Source organism: Malus sylvestris, chromosome 6, assembly GCF_916048215.2.
Source record: "Malus sylvestris chromosome 6, drMalSylv7.2, whole genome shotgun sequence".
NCBI lineage: Eukaryota > Viridiplantae > Streptophyta > Magnoliopsida > Rosales > Rosaceae > Malus > Malus sylvestris.
The window spans coordinates 10,699,967-10,721,395 of record NC_062265.1 but is presented as its reverse complement, the minus strand read 5'-3'; the positions used below and the strand labels follow the sequence as shown (position 1 = coordinate 10,721,395).

Genomic DNA, 21,429 nt, shown 5'->3' with positions numbered 1-21,429 from the left:
AAACTTTTTCATTCAATTCTCTTTATAAAGGTAAAAGAAGTAAGTCAACTAATTGACTCTTTCTCTCTCTTCTTTCCTCATCTTTGGCTGACTCCTTAGTATAGGTTTGGACTTTGGGTTTTTATCATTTCAAGTCATCCTATACTTGAATAAAAAGCCTAATGGGGTTGGGCCCAATGGGCCCGAATGAACCCAAACTTTTCTTTAAGCCCGAAACGATCTTTCATCGCTTCTATGATTTCTTTAGATTTTCTAATTAATCATAGCACTTTAATTAATCCAATTAATTAATTCCATCATCCTTTAGTTGTCTCACCACAAGAGTGTATCGGTGTACAATCATTTTAGGTTCTAATTAGTGAGGCAGTGAGGTGATTGGTACCAATCCAATTAATTAGTATTTATCCAATCACTCAGTGAATTAAAACTTACTTTTAATTCTCCTTCTTCTTTGATGACTACTTATTTAATCATCTAGAACAACCCACAAGCTATGAGTGACATCTAACCATATATCATGGCTACACAAGCTAATGTAGAATTTGGTCGGAGAACCTATTCTGTGAAATCCTGTTCTGGAATTTCACTGTTATAATCTACGTATTTGAATTATTGAGATTTTATATTATTTTTCGAAAATTTAGATTTTAATTAAACTAGTTCAAAGTTTGAAGTTTGAAAATTAATTATTTAAAACCGTAGACCTTTTGAGGTCATAATTTATATTTTTGAATAGAGCTCGATCTAACAAATGCGTGGGTGCAAACTGTTCATGAAATGGGAAAGAGTCATTAACGTTTAAAGTTAGGGACATTTTTGTAATTTTGGCTTGATCTAGAAGGCTCCAGATTGCTGAGGCCATTATTTGTGACGACACGTGGACGACTCTGATGAAAAGAAAAGAAGAGAAAGGAGAGAAATGAGGGAAAGGATGGAGGAGGAGGACCAATCAGAAACGGAAGAAAGGAGGGGAAAAGAGAGAGGGGAGAAGGAGGGGAACCGGACCCCTCTTCGACCCAGTTCTATTTTTCCGACTCGACCCGGCCTTCTTCACCTCCTCCGATGGTTATTCATTGGTTTTTCCGGTGAACTATGTTACCAAACCACCTGAAAAACGTTCCATGACATTCCCTCTACCTATTCCACCATAAATTAGATGAAAATTGGCCATGAAATTGTGCAAACCGCACCGGTGGGTGCGTGAGTTCATAGATGTCGATCCACCAAATCTAAAACAAATTCCTTCGATCACCACCACCTATAGCATCCTTTTGAGGCCTGGAACAAAGCCCAAACAAGTTTGGGTGCGGTGGAGCTGTTAAGGAGTCAAATTAAGGACACGAAAATTCTAGGGTTTTCAGCAGGTTCATGGTGATTTGAGGCTTTTCCCTATTGGACTTGGCCACATGTATGAAACTTGCTCTACTCATTGAGATCTACAATTCTATGAATTTTGGTAATTTTTGGAAATAGTTGAATTTTCAAGTGAGTCGGGGTGGCCAACCGCCACCCACGGCGGGGCTTGGCTAATGGGCCACCGATGAGATTTTAGTAGGCTGTTCTAGAAGCATAATGTTGATTTTAGAAAGTTATGGATCCAAAATCCAATGTGCGGATCTTCCGGATTGAGTTATGTAGACTTGTGGACCCTATTGTTGATCGAGAGTTAACGTTTGGTCAACATGTCTCGAAATGTTCTAGATATTAAATTTAGTACTATGGGATACTAAGTGACGTCTAGTGGGCCTACATTGGTTAGAGAGTGACTTGAATATACGTGATATGATTATTACCTTGATTTCTTACATTAATATCGTTCGTGAATATGAAATGGTTATAAATGTGATTTCTATTGAAATGTGATTTTTATATATTTAGCCATAGACCTATGGTTATTAAACATGATTTGGCCTGTGTACTGATGATGATTGTGATATGTGATTTGACGTGCATATTTGAAATGTGGTTGATTTGCATAGTTGGTATGATATGATGAAATGTGAGGGCTAGTAGTGGACCGTTAACCCATTGCCATGGGGTTTGTTGCTTCAAGACTTGTTTCACATATAGTATCATTGTTTCATTTCTCGATTCGTTCGTATACCTTGTGCTTTGTTCCATTTCTTATTTTGTTAAGCTTTCGTATTTTGAGTGCTTATTTGATGTCTTGTTCTTTGAGCCGTTGTTATGCTCCTTGGCCTCCCTTCGGTTCCGTTGAGTGATCCGGAATTGAGTATCCGTTGGGGTTCCATTGAGTGGTCTGGTTCCCTGCTCTGTCTGGATTCTGTTGAGAGATTCAGAATACCTCGTGATTCGTGATTTCGTTGAGTGGTCCGGAATCGTATCCACTTGGATTCCGTTAAGAGGTCCGGAATTCCTTCTGCTCCCCGATTCCGTTGAGTGGTCCGGAATCGTATCCTGGTTTGGATTTCGTTGAGTGGTTCGGAATCCTCTTTGGTGTCTTGGTTCCGTTGGTCCGGAACCCGATGTTGGATTTCGTTAAGTGGTTCGAAATCGCATCATTTGATTCATTTGAGACAGCTTCAGAGATGTAGGCTTTGGCTGAACTGTGTTGCTCTAGCCCTATATTTTGGTGTATTGTATGAGTTATTGATTGATGTGATAATTGTTGGAAATGTGCCCTAAAACCAATCATATGATGATGCTTTACGGACATTTCACATGTTAAACTAATCTAGTTTAATATCAAGGGCAAAGATTATTGTTTTAAGCCGTTTCATATAAATGTTATATGCTTAAACGATAAGTCCAAGGAATATGTGATTGGGAGAATGCAATCTAAAGAAGTTAGATTCATGAGACCATTCTTTCGTAGACACATCCTAAACGTTCCTGATCATAGGATTGCCAATTGGGCATTGACAGTCCGTTAAGATCAGTACGTGCTGTGTCTTCTCTCAGGGAGAGTGACTAGTCTCGAGTCATTGGTGTGTGTGACATCAAGACAAGTACGTAGGTGCTCACTAGAGAATGAGTTCACTGAACACGATCAACGAAGAGTTCTCATATTCATGTCACATGAGAACTCATGGTTGGGATAATGCAAAGTAGTCCTTTGACCTGAGGCATCACAGTTGTCTTGTGGTTAAGTCCTTGATCTTTGATTATGTCAAAGTCACCCTATCGGGGTGTCCACGACATCGTTGGGGTTAAGCCACTTAGACATGGAGACAAATGAATGCGCAACAAGGGATCTCTAACCTTCAAATCGTTTGAGGGAGAATACTCTATGATATGATTTAGAACCTCTGGCCAAAGTATGAATGAGATTTAGGAAAGCGTTCCAAATCATATTCAAGGTAATCATATAAGCACACGAATCACATTGGATAGTAGACATGAATAAATAAACTATCAAAGCAAACAATGTGGTCAAGAGTATTAGATTAGAGAAAGACCGTATTTCATTTGTAATCCTAAACTGAATAGGTTCTCCACCTCTTCTGATTAGCTTGGGTAACCATGATATGCTGCTAGGTGTCACTCATGGTTTGTGGAAGCCCTAAACGTGTGTAATCACTAAAGGGAGAATTGAAAGTAAGTTTCAATTCACAATCGATGTAAAATGGTTTTAATCGCCCACTGCCTCGCTAAAAGGAACCTAATGGATCGTACACCGTGTAAGGTGGAGATTGAAGAAACAATGGAGATGAGTAAGAATAATTAAATGGTTTAATTATTTATGGTAAGGATTAATTAATATGTTAATTAATCAAACGAATAAGTTCGTTAAAGACCTCGGGATAGTTTTGGGCCTCAAGGCCCAATGGGCTTCGAACGTCAAGTCCATTGACTTAAGTTGTATGACAACTTAATTCACAAAGGCCCAAAAGCCCAAACAAAACCCCATGGCCGGCCATTTAGAGGAAGGGTAGTGAGCTTGCTTTAATTACAAGTTTGCCACTCAAATGAATAAAGGTATAAATATGACTTTATAGCCAAAATTCATGAGGGTTTCTTCTGGAGAAAATTGGTGAGAACTTGTCTCTCCTTTTCTCTCTAAAGAGGCTGGCCCCTTGGAGGGGGTATCTAGCCATACTACTACTCCAAGGTCACTCATTTCTTCTCCAATCTAACCTTGGTGAAGATTCTTAGAGGTTCTCAATTTTAGGAACTTGGAGAAACCTATTCTTCCATCCAAATCCATAGATTTTAGATGCAAGGAATGAAGGCCCTCTCTTTGGGTGATTAGCCTTTGCTTATGCAAAGAGGAATCTACAAAGGTATATATATTTCTCAACTCACTTTGATTTGAGTTGAGTCTTGGTTCACCAATCTACTAGGCTTTGAATTTCATGGGTAATGTTTTGTTTTTGAATGCATGCAAGCATGATTCTGCCTTTTAATTGTTAAATGCATGCTATAGATGTTATTCAAATGAACAAGTTGTTCTCGCAACCAATGCAAGGAACAAGAGCGTCATCACCGCAGGCGGTGTCACTTCGGGCATCATAACTCGAAGCAAGGCAAGAGCTCTTTCTGCCGCCTCTTCCACCCCTGCATCAACTCCGCCGAAGGAACAAGAGCACTTGAGGCACGAACCTGTGATCACCCTGGCCTCGCTAAGGGGGCCAAAGAAGGAAAGCCCAATAAAGTACTCCGGTTGCATGCTTTCCGATGCCGACTCAAACAGTAACTCAGCCATGCAAGTCATGACTACTGGAGCGACTTCAATCGATGAACAGCTGGCTCATATGAATGAAGCGATCGCAAGGCTAACACAGATTGTGGAAGAAAAGGACCAGTAAATCGCCGCACTCGTCAATCAACTAGACGTAAAGCCCGACGTGAAAATCAAGCAAGGGGATGATTCAGTAAAGAAGGAAAACGACGAGGATGAAGAGCCTCCGGTGGAGAAAATCAATGTGAAGCCGGAGCCAGGCCAAGCAACGGCACTCATGGGATCTCTTTCTATCCAACAGCTGCAAAAGTTGATCACCAGCACCATTAAGGCACAGTACAAAGGAAGTTCACATGACTCCGTACTATACTCAAAACCCTACTCCAAGAAAATCGACGCTTTGAAGATGCCAAGGGGTTATCAGCCACCAAAGTTCATGCAGTTCGATGGAAAGGGAAACCCGAAGCAACACGTCGCCCATTTCATTGAGACTTGCAACAACGTGGGGACAGAAGGAGATTACCTCGCTAAGTAGTTTGTACGCTCGCTGAAAGGAAATGCCTTTGAGTGGTACACGGACCTAGAGCCTGAATCCATCAACAGTTGGGAGCAATTGGAAAAGGAATTCCTCAACCGTTTCTACAGCACCCGCCATACCGTGAGCATGCTAGAGCTGACAAGCATGAAGCAATGGAGGGATGAGCCAGTCGTGGACTACATCAACCGATGGCGCAATCTGAGCCTTGACTGCAAGGACAGGCTCTCGGAGATCTCTTCGATCGAGATGTGCGTCCAAAGCATGCAATGGGGGTTACACTATATCCTTCATGGCATCAAACCACTGACATTTGAAGAGTTAGCCACCTGTGCCCACGACATGGAGCTAAGTATTGCCCATCACGGGAAGAAAGAGCCGATCACCGACTTTAAGAAGGATAAGGTGTTCTCCCCAAATGTAGACAAAACTGGGAAGAAACCCCCCAAGTAAGCATTCACCGTCAGCACTGCGCCCGTCAAGACCGCCTCCGCGCCTATCAAGATCTCCTCCAAAACCAAAGCAAAGGAGATAAAGAAAAGTGAGCCTCCTCGCACCCAAGAAAGGTACAAAAGCACCTTGAGGGAATTGGAGCAGAAGGTATACCCTTTTCCTGACTCAGACATGGATGCAATGTTAGACGACTTGCTAGAAAAGAAGGTAATCGAGCTACCCGAATGCAAGCGGCCTGAAGAAATGAATCGCATAAACGATCCTAAATATTGTAAGTACCATCAAATCGTGAGCCATCATGTGGGTAAATGCTTCGTCCTAAAAAAGCTCATCATGAAGCTAGCACAATAAGGGTGAATCGAGCTCGACCTCGAAGGCACAGCCGCAACACATACTACTACAATTGCATTTGGATCTTTCGATCCCGTGCCTCTCCAAGCAGCACCTGACCATTCCTATCAATGCTTAAGTTGCACAATACCTTCTGCGCAACCATCGCTAGGGGCAAATGAACAAGATGCACATACCGATGATGAAGAAGGATGGACATTGGTAACCTACAAAAAAACAAGAAAACCAAAACCACAAGCCACAAGACAAAAGGTGGAACAAGTGAGAAAGCACCGTTGTCGTAACAACAGGAAGCCCAAAAGAAACGTAAAAGTTGATAAGCCAACGTATGCTGGGAAACCTATGGAGCAAGAGCCACGTATTCATGTCTCCTTGCACGAGTATATCCCGAATGACTTCGTCCCACAGTGCACTATCGCTGCATGCCACATGGTCGAAGTAGAAATAGAAGAACCTTCAAAAGGCAAAGATATCACCACTGAGGGAGAAAAAACTCTCACGCTCGAAGAAGGTCTGCCAACACACTTTAGCATTGAGGAAGCGCTACGATTACCAAAGAAGATGCAACTAGCATTAGCAGCGGTCTTGAAAAGTCCCAATGACCACGAAGTGCAAGAAAGCAAGAACGAAGGCTTGAAGCTTCGACTACATGAATGTGCCACATGCTGTGCCATCGAGGACGCAATCCATTTCACCGACGAAGACTTGCTGCTAGGATCCAAGTCTCACAACCGTTATCTCTTCATCTCTGGGTACGTAGGGGAGCACAAAGTCAACCGCATGCTTGTGGATGGTGGATCAGCCATAAACATCATGCCAAAGTCAACAATGACTACAATCGGCATCAAGGCGGATGAACTGTCCTTGAGTCGTCTACTAATCCAAGGTTTTAATCAAGGAGGACAAAGAGCGATGGGCATGATCCGAGTGGAGATGACTATTGGTGAACTCAAGTCAAGCACGATATTCCACGTGATTGATGCAAGAACTTCATACGGCTTGCTCTTAGGAAGGCCTTGGATCCATGCAAATGGAGTAGTACCGTCCACCCTTCACCAATGCTTAAAATTCTACCGAGAAGGAGCGAAGGTGATCTATGGCGACACCAAACCATTCACCGAAGCCGAATCACATTTCGCAGATGCCAAGTTCTACATGGATGAAGACATGGTGCCCGAAACTCTTCCAAAAAAGATCAAATCCACGGGCAAAGCAACACCTAAAAAGCAGGAGTGGCAAGCCATGCCCAAGAAGCAAGAAGAAGAAGCCATGTCGTCTTCAAGCAAGAACGATGATGAGCTTGCTAAACCTGCAACAACCAAAGGGAATAGGACGCCTTTAAATGGACTAAACACACCCGTTTTCCGATACATCCCGATGTCAAGAAGAAAGAATGGTCAATCCCCATTCGAAACTGAAGCAAGCAAAGCCGATGCACAACGGTACATGGATAATGTAAAGTTGCTCAAGACGAATGCAGTTTTACCTCTGACACAGCTAAGCAACGCTAAGGTTGCAAGATTACCACAAGGCTTCGTAAAAGCTCTACCAAAGGGGGTGGAACCAAGCTTTCTCCCAACCAAGAAGACCGAAGAAGGTTTTGATCCAAACGCCTACAAACTCATGTCAAAAGCTGGGTACGACTTCGCTTCTTCTTCGAATCCTGGAAAGAAGGTTTCAAACACCGTCAACAATAAAGAACGTGACCTCACTGAGACTCAAAAGAAGTTGAAGAAGCATGGTTACGGAGTTAACAACAACAAAGCTGGACTTGGTTTCACACCAAATGCACCCGTGAAGATTTCAAGCAAAGCGAAAAATGCTAGCACTCAACACATTAACGTGAGCATTGAACAAGATCGAGATGAGCCTAAATCCGCCCCTCAAACGCCAAGCTTCGATAGGATGAATCGTTCAAGACCCAGAACATCAGCCCTTGATCACATTGGTAGTCAAAACCGAACCTCCGTCTTCAAGAGGCTTAACAGGCCAACATCCCGAAGCTCTATTTTTGAAAGGTTGTCAAAACCTAGGCAGCAAAGCAACACGACTAGCTCTCCTCCTCGTCAGTCAGCTTTGGAAAGACTTAAAGACAACATGAAGTTTTCTGGAAATAGGGAAGCAACGTCAAAGAAAGAAAAGCTCGACAGGCTAGCAGAAAAAGGCGATATTCGGAGCTCAATTCCTTCAAGGATGAAGCGTCAAGCAATCTTGGAGGTTGACGCAAATGGACCACTGATAGTAAGAAGGCGCACCATCATCCATATGAGACAATCTTCATACCAACAAGCCCAAGAGGATGACACTGAAGGGGAGATCCAAGACAACTTCCCCGTCACAATCCAAAAAGGCAAAGGAGACAAAATCCCTAAGGAAGACCTCACTTCTGTTTCTTTCGACTCAAAGTTGCCACCTCGATCGCTGGGGGCATGCTCCAAGTCAAACAAAGTTGAAGGAGGGACTTATGTCGCTTCAAAGAAATTACACATGAAGCCTACGTCGCATTCATAAGTGCACCAATCGAAAAAAGGGCAAGACAGCTTTCACCAACCTCCAAAGCAATGTGAAAGTGTTGAAGATGAGGAAATTTCGACACAAAGGTCGACCATGCGCGATCTCTTATTCCTCAGAAAATTATTCAGCTACTCGATCAAGGCTCCTTGCTATAAAGATGGCAATGACCTCCTCTCTAGGCAGCAACCGTCTCTTCCACAAGTTCACTAATGGGAAAGGGGGCAAAGCAGCTCCTGTCAACCTCCAGAACAATGTGAAAGTTTTGGAGATAATGAAACTTTGACACAAAGATCATCCATCCCCGTCGCGATGCGTGACCTCTTCCTAGAAGACTTCTTCAACTACTCAGTCGAGGCTCCTTGCTATGAAGATTGCGAGGAATGACTCTCCCGGATCGCTTAACAAACCAGTACAAGCTCTTCGCCTGCATGAGCCTAAACTGTACATGGCACCAACGCTCCTTGTCCGCACGAGCATAAAAGGCGACAACAAACGCTCCTTGCCTACACGAGCTGAAACTGCAAACGGCACCAAACGCTCTTTGCCTGCACGAGCTGAAACTGCAAACGGCACCAAACGCTCCTTGTTCGCACGAGCCTAAACTGCATAAACTAAAGCTCCTGGCTCGCAAGAGCATAAACTGTGTACGGCAAAATCATCATAAAAAAAAAAAAAAATGCATTTGAACTACGTTATGACTTGATCTCTTCTTTGGAAGGGTACGTAGGCGGCTCGAACATTTAATTTCAAGTTCAGTCATATCAAAATAAAAAAATAAATGTTTTATTCAAGGTGACTAATGATAGTGAATTTTATTACAAAGGCAACAATTTCTTTGTACAAAAAAATAAAATAAAATTATTACAGTTTGTTTTTTAAAAAAATAAAAAATAAAAAGATTCAGCGTCTTTCAAAAAAAAAAAAAATGTATACAGGTTAAAGGGTCTTTCTACATTTAAGACCCGGACCAAATCAAAGAAGACAGAAGTTTAGACCCATCAAAAGGAGGTCATCCAGGCCCAAGTAATAGCCTCCAAGCCCAAATTCCCTCCCACTTCCTGCAAGTTCTCGATTCGTCCAGGCTCGTCTCTCCAAAGCTAGCGAGCCCAGCCACATCCAGGCCCAAGCTCCACGCGCCTCTCTCCAGCTCTTCTCTACCGACAGAAAAGAAGTCAAAGCCCAAGCCTCTCTCCAATTTACTGGCCTAGAAGCCCAGAGACCGGCTGATGCCATAGGCCACGCAAAAGGCCCATTATGCTTCTTCTTCATCAATAGGATCGTGCTGATGACCCTCAACGTTCCGGATTCGTCAAGGTCGACCTAGCCGCACTCTCTGATTTCACCCAGCTGCAAATCCAAACGACTCGAACACCAACCGTCATCTTCACCTCTCTCCTCTCCCCCGCTTCTCTCTCATCGAGCAGCACCCAACCAAGTGGACAATGCGAAGTTAGACGAAACGGAGGGATCTAGTCGGACCCCAACCTGTCATTCGAGTGACCCAGGACCCAAGTTCATTTTTTTTCTCGAGCATTTTCATTCTCGAGACATCAAACAGCGCTGACCAGAAGTGATTTTCAAGATCTCTCTGTAGGTCACCATTCACACCGCCACGAAGCTTCCCAGTCGTCTGACTGGTCGTGACGTTGTTGCACCAACTTCTCTTCTCTCTATCTTTCTCACACTCAAGAGGAAGATCCGCCTCCCTCGCTGCTTAATGTACCCAATCAATCTCACTAGGTACAGAATTGGCAGTGAAGAATTGGAAGAAAGATGACATCTTTCAGCTACGTTGAGAAATTGGGAAGAACCCATTTTCTCAATTCACGAGATTATGCAGCAACCAGCAGTTGGAGGAGCTGGAGGATCCCTCTCCGAGTTATTCTTCTCCTCCGCTTTCATCTTCAACCACTCCCTCGTCATCAATATCCTCGCCGCTTCTCTCTCGCTCCGCCGACACTCCCAATCGCAGCAAGACTCGCGAATCTCCTCCATCTTCTTCCCGGTCGTCTGCCTGGCCGTGATGTCGCTCAGCGCAACAACCATCAAACCCCTATCAACAAATTGATGACGACGATGACGAAATCGAAGTTGTGAAGTCCCTGCCAGAGCCAATTCGTGAATTTGCTTTGAAGTTTCCTATTGAATTGGCTTCAAAAGCTACATCATCCAATCTGGTGTTTGCAGAGCTTGTTAATTGCTTCTCGAAGATGGGCTTGTCGTACTTGATTCCAGATGCCCAAGTTCAGACCGCTGGAGATTCGGGCAAGCAAAGCGGTGCTTCTAAGAGTCATGTGGATCCCCTAACTGCTTATAAGTCAAACGATCTGAAAAGTTATGGCAGCACAGTGGTCGAAGACGCGGAGGGGTTGTAGAGGCAATGGATGGAGAACACGAATGAAAGACTCGTCAGGAATCTTCCCCGGCTGGATCACGACAACGTCGTCGCAGGGGTGCACCACCTCGCAGGTGGTAGAGTTGCTGGTGTCAAGGCTTGGTACAAAGACATCTTTCCAGGTAGAGTGGCGGCAGACGGTGCGACAACATCTGATCTAACGACAAGAGGCTGAAGTGTCTGAGTTTATGCAACTCGGTCGAGTTGCTGAATGCATTGAAGCTTAAGGAATGGCGTGAATGATATGGGCATGTTTCTTGTTTCTGAGGGCTGCAAAGGTCTACAGTCAGTAAGACTCTGTGGGTTCTCCAAAGTCAGTGACCGCCGTCAAACGACTAGCCGGTCATGAGCTCGACGACTTACACTCTGCCTCAAGCTCTAGTTGCTTCTGCACCTCCGTTATGGCTGCTGCCTTTGAATGTGATTGACAAAACCAAAGTTTGTCAACTGACACCCAAAGACCTCCTCCATCTTCTTGCCTCTGCTGCTGCATTTGAATCGGAAAAAAAAAAAAAAACTTCAACGACCGCTGTCAAACGACTAGTCGATCATAAAGCTCGACGCTTTGCACCGCCTCAGTACCTCCAGCTTCTCCTTTCCCACTGCAGGTGGCCGCTTTTCGTTTGATGCTGTGCACATATATATACGTATATAAATCATAAAAAAAATAAAAAAATAAAAAAAATAAAAAGGAAAAAAAAATTGGTGCAGTGGCGATGCAAGGCAACAAGCAACGCAGTGGCTGAAGCTGTGTAATGAGTGTACAAGCAAAGGAGCAATCCCATATATGTATAAATAATGGTCTCCTGAGAAGCAAATGAAATGCAGTGACTATTCAAATGCAGGTCTGTGACTGTGCAGTCCATGATGATCTCTCAAGCGTCACTGACCCACATAAGCAAAAGAATGTGATAAGGTGACTATGCAAACTGTGCAAACGACCACCCGTGCCTGGAAAAGAAAAACCCAAAATGAGAGGTGATGGGATGGTGCATTGGGAAAATATGATTGTGTACAAAAAGAAAGTGCCAACTAAAAGAAAGTGCCAGCTACCCTAAATGGTGCATTGGGAAAATATGATTGTGTACAAAAAAGAAAGTGCCAGCTACCCTAAATGATGCACTGGGAAAATATGATTATGTACAAAAAGAAAGTGCCAACTAAAAAAAAAAAGTGCCAGCTACACCATCTAAAAGGAAATGGGTGTGTTAGGCACCACCAAAAAAAAAAAAAAAAAAAAAAAAGAAGAAGGAAGTAACGCATTTTAGTCAGATATACGTTTTATTTGTATTTAGCATAACATACTGAATAAAATAAAGCATGTCCATTGATATCTAAAATGCATTAAGAGAAATAAAGTCCATTTTATTTATTTTTCTGGAAATTTACATAAATTTGCATTATACATACCTATAAAAAAAAAAAAAAGGTCAAATCAAATTTACAGGAAGGGATCTTCAAGGATGATCAGGTGGCGCCTCATCACTCGGCGGAGCTCCAGAAAGAAGAAGCACCATAGATTGATTATTCAGAGCTTCAACACTTGGTGAAGCGCCAGAGGACGAAGGCAAAAGTTGCCGCTGGAGTAACGCCACAAACCTCTGATGATCACTCTGAATCCGAACTTCGGACTCCTGCAGCTGGTCAAGCTTCCTCTTCATGCTCGTCGAATAATTATTTGCAAGCACATGCAACTCTTTATTCTCGTGCTTGAGCTGTCTGATCACTTGATTGAGAGCTGCCACCTCGGCTGTCAATGATTCACCTTGGCGAGTTCGAACAAGTAAGCGTTGGCCCATGTTGGAAACAGAGTTCGCACATTGGACACTGAGAGCCTGGGACCCTCGAACCGCTAACTCATCGGACCGTCGTGAAAGTATCCTATTATCTTTAGGAGTGATGAGGTTCCTAGCTACAACCGTGCTGCATCCCTCATTACAGAGTCTTCAACTGTAAGAGGGCCATTAGGAGATGAGAAGGACGGGCGCCATATATTACCCTGACGCGGTGCACCTGTGTCACTGCTGAGACTCAAATCTAAGCAAATGTTAGACAGGTTAGCCATTTCCAAAAAGATGGTAAAAGAAAAGGGTTGAAGTGAGTAAAATCTCAGAAATACAAAAAAGACAATTGTCAAAGGCGGGCAATCTTCAAAGTGTGCATGTTGAATGCAATTGACACCTCTTTAAAAAGAAGAGGCAACACAACCACTTGTTCACAAAAAAAAAAATAAAAAAAATAAAAAATAAAAAAAATCGAAGAGACGCCACTCTTCGAATTTCAAAACCCGGAACCCTAAACCCTAAACCCTAAACCCTTTTCCTGCGTAAAATCCGCCGACACTTTTTAAACGCAGTTTCAATTTTCGGCTATCACGTGCAACTTTGCCAGAAAGCACTGACAAAGTTGAAAACGTGTGGAGTCCATCATACCCACCTACCCGACTTTTGGCCGACAAAGCATGGGAGACAAGGCCACATCCACCCTACCACTTGCTGTTGGAAGCTCACCATATAATTCGACCTCCATCCTCCATAGCAAGACACACATCCAACTTCTCTTCTTCCTTGCCGAATGCATCCGCAACCAAAACTCAGTTTTCTTCCTCCCTGAAAATATAAACGCCTGACTCTTCTTCCTTTCCAAGAATACACCTCCAACTAAAACCTCTTGACACACTCAGTTTTCTTCCTTCCTGGAAACGCCTCTTCAACCAAGTCACACCGGAGCAAAGGTATCTCATATCACTAGGGTTGAGAGCAAGAGTATCTCATAGCATGCTTTCTCCCTATCCTTTTCTTTGTCCTCCCTCTTCACTACGAAGATAAGGATAAAGAAAGCAATATGTCGGAACCTCCACTCAAGCTTCTGGTAAGGAACCGACTGCTTGGAACCTTTCCTGATTGCTCACCTAGCACTACTCTCGAAGTACCCATTATCTCAACATCTTATGCTTCTAGAGAAGATACCACATCTGCCCAGAGAACAGAAGAGGCGAGTGAAAATTATGCATCGAAGCATATGGAGACAATCTCAACAAATACATGTGCTGATCATCCGCTACTTCTTCAAAAGCAAAAGTATCTCATATCATTGGGGTTGAAAGCAAAGGTATCTCATATCATGCTTTTTCCCTATCCTTTCCTTTGCCCTTGTTCTTGCCTGCAGAACAAGGAGAAAGGAAGCAATCAGTCGGAACCTAAAATTAAAAGTCCGATCAGGAACTGATTGCCCGGAACCTTTGCCTGGTTGCTTACCTAGCGTTGCTTTTGAGTACTCATCTTCAACTGTTGACGGATCTCGAATTTCCTCAGCAAATATTTCAAAACAGTTGATATGGTGTTGGCTCTTTACACTGAAGCTGCCAAGCATGGATGAGTGGCTGAAAAGTGATATCAGACCATTTAAAGGCAAAGGGTTGCGCACCACTTCGGTTAGGTGGAAGAAACAAGCAAAAAAAAAAAAAAAACGCAGCACGATGAGCCGGAACAAATCATTATGGCAGAACACCCTGCTCGGCAGAATTGCATAATCCAGACGGAGGGGTCTAAGTCAAATCCAAGCCTACCATCGTTGCTATAACCAAAGAGCTCGAGAAGCTTAAACAACCTTTCGCTGGCACTATCGCCAAAGAGCAAAGTCTCGATAATCCTTAAAGAGCAAAGTCTCGATAATCCTTAAAGATCAAGTCACCAACTGGAAGAAAAACCCATCACTCTTGAAGATCATACCGTTGACCAAACTGCTCAGGTGTGAATTAGAAAGATTGAACAAAGAAATAGGCCATCACCTTCACCTTGTGACTGCTTGCCATGTGTTCGAGTCAACCTTCAAGAATCAAGTCTCAACGGCCCTTGAAGAAATCCTCCAACCTAGTTCAAGAATAAGCCTGTGGAAAGTCCTTTAGAGGAAACCAGAAAATCCTCCCAACCCAGTTCAAGAATAAGCCTGTGGAAAGTCAACAATTGGAGGAAACTAGAAAATCCTCCAACCCAGTTCAAGAATAAGCCTGTGGAAAGTCAACAATTGGAGGAAACCAGAAACTCATCCGAACCAGTTCAAGATCAAAGCTGTGGAAAGTCAACAAGCGCAACAAAATACGTGCCGATTCACCCACTACCAAAGCAAAAGATCATCTACCACATGAAGCTCCTTATGGTCCAATTTCAACCTCCAAGATCAAGCCTCAACAGCCTTTGAAGAAATTTCAAACAAAGTTCAAGATGAAGCCCCAACGACCCTTGAAGAAATCACCAACCCAGTTCAAGATCAAGCCCCAACGGCCCTTAGATCAACATCTGCAGTAAGGGACTTCAAAACGCATCTTCTACACGTGACAAGCACATGTATACGACGCGCCTTGAAGTGGGGGCATTTGTAGAAATCGAAATTTCGGTAAAATAAATGTTGATCAATAATTAAAATTTCAATGTTTATGTGTCACATAAATTTTACACATAGCATGTGACTAAACGAAAAATCAAAATAAATCGGAAAAGTCATCAAACGGGACACATGTCAACACCTGGCAGAAATGATTTATTTCATCTGATTATTTAAATCCAAAAAAATCAAGTATTGGAATTCTATAAATAGAAGGCCAAGGCATTCATTTTTAGACACCAATTCATAACCAATTCACCTTACACCACAACCTTGAAGCTTTGAAACTCCAAAGCTCCCAAGCAAATCCCGAATGATCAAGAAAGCTCTCTTCGTTCTTCGTCAAATCCTCATTCAAAAGCAAGCCCCAACGGTCCTTGAAGAACTTCCACTAATTCAAGATCAAGCCCTCCCCCACGGCCCTTGAATAAAGTGTTCATCATTCATCATTCGTTCATCCTTAGATCAAGCCCCGACGGCCCTTTGGATCAACAACATCAAATCCACCCATTACAAAGATAAAATCAGAGGCTAAATTTGTAGAAGAGATTGTAACCCCTAAATCATCAATACAAATATTATTTTGTACACGTGTTTCTTGTCTCGTTCATTGCAGGAATTTCCATGTTTACAAAAACCAAAACATCTCGGTTAGGTTTTGTTTAATTAGGGTTGGTTTTTTGGTTTTGATTCAATGTTCATTTCGATTTTTTTTTAGTTTTTGCTTTTTTTAGCCCACTCCTAGGTGCAAACTTTGGGCAAATTCTAATCCATCAAAGAATTAAAAACCCATCCCAGTATGATGCAAATTCGTCCTCAAACAATCTGAAGAACAAAAGACCACAAAGTTCAAAGCTTTGGAGAAGTCTTAAATACCTAGGATTTGGGGAAGACGAGGTTCAGTATAATGCCCATTACACATAACCACAACATCATAAATCTCATCTTCCACATCTCTCTTACTCTTGGACTTGACCTCCCAATTCCCTCACTCCGCCGCATCCACCATTACCATCTCCGTCTCCAACCTCACAATCTCCGATATCTCGAACTCTATGGCGAAGTCCTTCAAGTACATCAGTACCTCTCTGTGACCTGGATACCTTCTTGGGTCTTTCTCTTCATCTCCTTCCTTGGCCACAAATGGATAGTTCTGAAACCCCATAGTCTCTCTAGGGAGGTTGGTCTTCAACAACTCATACATGCTCGAGTGGACTAGGGTCTTATTTGTGTTGACCCTAACTGGTTTGGACTCCACATTAAGATCGTTTTCGAGCAAAGATTTCTCCAGAGAGACCTCCTCGGCTCTCAGCACAGCTCCCTAAGGGATTGCCACTTTGGATGTGTAGTCGGGCTCTTGCCTACTGATGTGCTGCAAGAAGAGGATAAAGTTAGTTTTGAAAGGTGCCTTTGTAGAGCCTTAGGTGTAGGCCTTAAGGCTCACAATCAAAACTAACCAAGTGTTAGGTGTGCCACTGCTATCTCAGTATAGCAAATGTAGAACAAGATTTTGTTTAGTCAATTACTTGTGCCCCAAGTTACTCGGACTTCTTGTTATCGAAGGATGTCATGGTTCTTGATTGATTTTAATGATAGCATGTCCATTAAACTAACCAGATCCGGATGCAAATGGAACTCTTATAATTGGAAAACTGATGGAAATGACTAGAATACATGCTGGAGAAGACATTAAGTAGTAGATCTATTAACTTATAAAACAAACAAAGAGCTTTGAGCAAGATTTCACCTTGTCGGGCAAGGTTAAACTACTTGTAATCACTTCTCTTTTAAGTTTATAGGGTTTATTCACTAAAAATGGATGGATCGGTAAACAAGTTTAAACAAGGGAATCGATACTATGCCACTATGGGTGATAGCAGAGCTTTAAACTAGACAAAAGATGGCTTTTGTGAGGGAGATATCCTAAAAAGGACTGAGATCTGGGCTGATTACAGCTTTTGGATGCAAATCTGGTTTGAGAGCAGAGTTTATATGTTTGTTTGTTTGATTGGTTGAGTGTCCTTGTCTTTGGGGCTTTTTCCTCCTTTTATAGGCAGAGTAGCCCGACTGTAGTGACTTTGCTCTTACTCGAAAGCACTTGGAGGGTAGTGAGTCATCATCTTTTTACTTGTGTTGCCACTGAAAGTGCTTTTTGGCTGATAGTGAGTTAATCTCCATTACTTGACATTTTAAATCATAGGCATATGGCCTATGCATTAATAGGAAGGTGCCAACTTGTTTTTGGGCTTGATGCTGGGCTTCGGGCAAGTCTTCTTTTAATCAGCATCTTTGGGCTTTTACATATTTGCAGCCCATGGTTCAAATATTAACCCAAACAGTGCCCTCTTCAATCGTTGCTGAGCTTGCAAACCGAAGCGTAAATAATGATTGAATAGCTGTTGCACACTTTTGCTCAGAACTTTCTCCATTTAAAGCAACTGTTGGTTATCTAAAACCTTTGCACTAACCCATGAACTCCACCGTTAATTGGCCACTTACTATATAATCCTTTCCTAAACCCTTCAGAATACCATAGCCATTCCAAGCCCTTGAATTCCCAAAACCTTCATAATTCCCAGAAAATCCTCTTTGCTTTCTCAGTCCCCTTCAACTCTACCCAATGGCATCTAAAGCTGCTAAAACCCAATCTCCCTGCGAGACTGGCGAGGGAATTTCCACTATGTACCGTCTTCTCAATAGCCTTCATCGCCTTCGAGTAGGCCTGCACACTGAACTCTTCTTCGAGGAGGGATGAGTGCACTCATTGGGACTTGCATGGACTTCTCAGGTCCAATTGCTATTGAAAACAATATGCCCAAGGAGAAATGGTTCACCCCGAACCCCTTTTAGGCTAAGTCGGGCATTTCATCCTCCAAATGGTTGAATCATCGTCGTGGCTTCCTTTTTATAAAGGATGAAGGATGGTCATAATGGATCAATGAGCAAGAGCCAACCTTCAAGAAAAAGTGGATGAATAACGAAATTTATGAGCTAATAATGTTGTCCAAATCAATTGTTATTGCCAAGCCTGAGCTGTTGACAACTGCATTCCTCTTTTGGAAGTCAGGCAATAATACTTTCGATTATAGAATAGGCCCTATGTCCCCCACCATCCTAGACATGGCTTAGGTCTTCAGTCTAAGGCATTCGGGCAGAATCGTGGACGTTACCCACGATTGGGCTTCTTCTTCTCGCATGACTGTTGAGAGCTCGAGCATCGTTCCCCCTTTCTTCATTTAGATTATAACTTTGCAACCTTCAAGAGTTATGGAACTTCATTCACGGGTTTTATCCCGTTTGCCAAGAAGGAATTTGGCCCCTCTTCGTCCCAAGCTAACAAAGATCAGGAACACATGTATTTTGTCCTCTACTAGCTCAACAAACATGTCTTCCCCAATAAATCTAAAGGAGTGAAAGTGGAATGGATTCCCCTAGTAGAGGCTTTTCACAACTTTGACGATGTAGCCACAAGCCCATTTCCCCTTGCTCATCTATATCCTGTACGAAATTACAAAGGTTGAACCATTTGAAACCAACCTTAATGGTCCAACTTGGATGATCTAACTTTGGCTTCAATGGTATTTTCTTGAGCTTCGGGCTCCCAACCTAGAATTTCTAGAAGGAGTAGCCCTGCCCGAATTTTAGCTGAAGCTTCTCCAACCAATCACTCAACCTTCGCTTGTCTATATTTCTTCAGAGTATGCAGGACTCAATTAGATCTGGAATGGGGTGCTTCAGTCCTAAGGAGATACTTTTGGTTATCTGACTAGACCTTCCATGACACTTTTGGAGAAGATGCTAGTCCTTTTTGTAGAGAGAGATGTATCAGCTACATCAAACCGAGGGATCTGGCTTGGGGTGTAAGAAGTGACCGCTATGAGCACAGGTTAGAAGTTTATCATCTAAACTTATGTAATAGCAATTAGGCTTTAGGCAAGCCATTCCAGTTCCCTTTTTTTTACTTTGTTCAATGTGGCACCTCTTACCGTTTTCGCTCCCTACCTGAAGTCACTTTTCAAGTGGCCAAATGCAGTCTTGAGGTCATGAGCAAGGTTGCCCGAAAGCCCATGGCTTTGAACTTCGAAGGGACTTCAAATTTCTTATCTTGGTAGGAATCAAAATGGACTAAGAAATATGGAGGAGATCTGCATGAAGCTCATGACCGCCTATCCAAGCAACTATCCATCAAGTCCCATCCAAAATTAACTGAGCTTGAAGATTGGAAGGAAATGATTCATCAGAAGACTTAACTCATTTTGATATGTATTTCTTACCCCTTTAACTTGAAATGTTCATGAATTCGCCATCTTTAATCCTTTTTTTGGTTTCTTTGTACTCGCAGTCTAACGCAACCCTGCAAAGGTGGTTTTCGGGCAAGATGAAAATGTTGCAGACTCCTTCATCCTCTAGGAAGCTGCAGCTAAAGCAAAAAGGCAAGGTGCTGGATAGGGCGAAAATGCCTCCCCTTGGGGATTCTAAGGGTGAGGCAGATCCTATAGTCAAGTCTCGAGCTACACGTAGAACTTGAGCAACGATGGTAGAGACTTCAAAGTCTAAGCCCGAAGAGCAGCCGATTCCAACAATGAAAAAGACGAGGGCACAGACCTTCAAAGCCTCTAAGTCTTCTACTTCAGTAGCTGAGGTCGATGTGGGTAGGAAGAAGCAGAAAGCCTCCAGTGAGCAAACCTTGTTTAATTCCTCTTATTCTTGGATAGCAATTTTGTAATGAGATCTAACAACTACTATTTCCTTTGACTTTAGGGCCCCAAGCAACCAAAAAGCCTACTATCGCTTCAAGGGAAGACCTACTGCGGGCTGAGATGTGTTTACAAGCCAAAAATCTACAAGATTTCACCTTGGAAGAACTTGAGGTATAACTTGCATCTTAAGTTTCATTTCTTTGAGTTCTTCCATTTTCTTTTCTACTTTCTTTTTGACTTTCTACCTGATTTCTGAAATAGGCCATAAGGAAAGAAAGGATTTCTCCGCCCAAGACCTCTTCCTCTCCAGCCCGAATGGTACAAAATTCCCCTCCACGGGCTAAGTCTCTAAAGGTACATCCCTTTTTCATTATTTTGGCTTTTATTTCTACCAATCTTAGAGTTTCAACACTTGTCTTTCATTTTTTTTTTTTGTAGGTTAAGGTTGGGGAACCTGTGTTGGTGGTGACTCCAACCTCCCAATTCAATCTGAAGACAAAGAAAATGCTACATTTTGTAGACGAGGATACTAACTTGGTGAATATTTGTAATTTTAGCACTTTTATGCTTGAAACTTCCCTCATTTCATACGTATTTTCATTTTACTGTTTTTAGTTTTCCCCTGTATGAACCTTTCATCAATCAGCAACATTTCCATTTGGGAAGCCCGTAGTCCCTGAGATCCCTGTGGTTTCAGAGGTCACTTCCCTGCAGGCATCTCAAGCTACAGATCATCCTGATGTAGTTATTGCTTCTGAATCACCCATCTCTCAACCTCATGTATATAATTATTTAAACTTTTGCTTTTTATTTTTTGCAAACTGTCATTTTGACATTTGTCTTTTTGATGTCTATAGGCCTTTGGTGATGGCTCGGGCATTATTCCTCATTCTTCAACTAGCAAGGATGGTCCTTATCCACAAAAAGAAATAACTCATCCTCCATCTCCTTCCTTGGTTCTGAACTCAACTCAAGTATATTGACCTCTCTTGTCTTTGACTTCCTCTATTCTGAACTATAAACTCTTTTCTTAACTTATCTCCCTTGGTTGCAATAGGGCTCTAAGGAAGGTCGGGGCAAGTCTCCACCGCGTTTGGTGCGCAAAATAGAACTTTCTCGACCTCCTCTAGCTTCTAGGGTAACAAGAACTCCTATCCCTATGCCCAAAAAGAAGACCAAAACCACTATTGCTTCTATCTCTCAGGCTTCTCCTTCTGTTGAAGCCTCCTCCCTTGCTGCACCCTCTAAAGTAGTGGGAGCACGACCTTCTTCTCCTATATTGTTTCCCTCAACAGTATCTCTACCCGAGCTTTTTAAGAAATTTGGGCAGCTTAAGATAAAGTTGAGATATTCAAGGCATCCATCTGAGTCTTTAGGCTTTCAAGATAAACGCTGAGTCTTCCAAGAATGGTTTAGAAGGGATTTTTCAGCATCATTCAGCCTCAAGGCCCTCCAT

General features: G+C 42.7%; 1 pseudogene; it reads right to left on the bottom strand.

Moving 5' to 3' along the window:
* Nucleotides 1–16,438, bottom strand: part of LOC126626464 (flavin-containing monooxygenase FMO GS-OX3-like) — a 44,431-nt pseudogene extending 27,993 nt beyond the window's left edge.
* Nucleotides 16,439–21,429: the final 4,991 nt, after the last annotated feature.